Here is a 2,340-nt window from a genome sequence, read left to right as displayed (position 1 = left end):
GCCTGTTTCTCCTCTAAAGGCACTGGGAAACCCTGTTGGGAGCCCTGTTTGAGTGAATTTTTAAAACTTAAAAAAAAAAGAAAAAAAATCCATGAAATTTTAATATAAAATGTATTAGTCTCTCTAAGTAAACTGGAAACATGTCATTCCAGAGAGATAGAGAAGTATCCAAAACATATGGCCAAATCAAGACAGACAGGTTTTAAACACAAATATTAATTTGCGTCCATCAATCAATAGCCAGCAGCCAATACATGAAACACAAATTAGAAGCTTTTATTCCAATTTTGATCTTAATTGCAATATTTAGTTGTTTCAAAGGTTTTCATTATGCTTCAATCAATTTACATTAATTTCAATGTTTTATTTTGGCTAGGTTCTCCCTTTTCTAAAGTTTTAAATCAAACATATTTTGTAGGAGAGAAGATTCTGAAAGTTAAACACAAAAAGCAAAAAATCTCTTCCTGATCCCCAGTAAAAAATTCTGACTTTATTAAAAACTGACAAAAAGATATATTAATCATAATAATTTTTTATAGTAGGCCAATTCACAGTGAACTGAAAAGCAGGACACTTTAAAATCAAGTCGATGTGTCATTAAGTTTTTCTTTTGTCTAAAATGCCACCTCTGCATTGCAGAAATTATTACAAATGTGCCTCTGATAAGTGGGACATCCTCTGGGATCTCTATTTATTAAACTTGATTTCACATTTATAACATGACACTTAGGAAATAACATCACATCAAGCTGCTCTCAGGAATCCTCAGTGGTCTCTTCCTCATTAGGATTCAAACCCCCCGCAGGTGATTCAAAATCCAACATCCTATTCAGTGCATGTGGGGTAAAGCACAGGATCAGTGGTATAAGTAGGACTCAGCAGACAGGAATGCCTTCCCCAACATCCCACCCGTGAACGTTGACACTAATTGAGAGGTCTATAAAATATAGATGATCTTTGCTGTGGTCTCTCCTCGATGCCCCTTATCACCCTCTCTGCTCCACTGTTCGTCACATCCTCTGTGCCTGCTCAAGCAGCTCAAGATTAAGACCGCTGCTTGCAGGCGCCATGCTGGCATGCATATGCATCACTGCACATCAAGTATATCGGGAATGGTCTGATGAACAGGTCTGTTCAGCCCATTTGGTCAGTGTGTAAGAGTCTGAGTAAGAGAAGAGACTGAATGGGAAGGGGCAAAAGTGCACAGCTTAATCATCAGTGATATGGAACACAAACGAAGCACAGAAATATTCTTTCATGTGGAAAATGCTGAGAACTATGTGCTTTCAATTTTGTTGTATGTTTTAAACAAGGGTAAAATGCATCAATTTGCTACAACTTCATTTATTTTGGCACATTTTTTTTGCCAAATATTTACAAAGAGGTGGCAAAAAACTCTGTTTTTCAAATCTCTGCATAACTGATGCTTTTTTGTTTTATTGTAGTTAACTTTGAACAGTAAACATTCAGCGAATGAAGTTGTTTTTTTAATTATCTGTGGCTGTGCAGGACCCAAATACAGATGGGCGACAAGCAAAGGATTAAATCAAAAGCAAAACTGAAGGCATCAGGGAAAAAGACCAGTGAGGAATTTAGAGGTGAGCATGTTAATGACTGGAGTAAGGTGAGTCTAATTGATTGTGTACCACTATGTTGGAACAAAAAGACTGAGGAAGAACTGTGTGAGAAAAAATGAAAGTAACTGAACACTAGAGGAAATGCAGACATGAGTAAATGAATCAACATAAAATTGCTAAGCACTAAACTAACCAGGATTCAAATACAAATTCACTGAAGAATGAATAACAGGAGCTATTTAAACATAGCTCATGTCACTGTTGTTAAAAAGACATTTAATAAAAAAAAAAAAAAAAAAAAAATATACATATATATATATATATATATATATATATATATATATATATATATATATATATATATATATATATATATATATATATATAAAGTTATTTGCCTGTGGGTGAGAGGTGCACACATTTTCCAAATTATCTGTCAGTGTGGGCAGGACATAAGCCTCTCAGCAAAAAACAGCTCATTGATTCAACTACTGAAAATACCCATTTAAAGATGTTCATGCACAACACTGAATACCACCAACATGAACATAAATTGGAAAAGTCAAATGTTTTGGTTAAGCCCAGATGTCCATCACATGAGCCGTTCATTGAATTGGAAGGTACCTTTTCACAAAAAAAAAAAAAAAAAAAAAAAAATGTCTGCTGGTGTTGATTTAGAGAACTTGAATTCAATTGTCCAGTGGAAGCCATTTGGGAGTGTGATGTTGTGGGTGGAGGTTAAGGTTAGAGGTTAGTTTCTGAA

Source organism: Poecilia mexicana, unplaced genomic scaffold, assembly GCF_051168715.1.
Source record: "Poecilia mexicana isolate PSO_F unplaced genomic scaffold, ASM5116871v1 scaffold_16, whole genome shotgun sequence".
Classification (NCBI taxonomy): domain Eukaryota; kingdom Metazoa; phylum Chordata; class Actinopteri; order Cyprinodontiformes; family Poeciliidae; genus Poecilia; species Poecilia mexicana.
The sequence above is the reverse complement of the archived record's forward strand: the minus strand, read 5'-3'. Positions refer to the sequence as shown.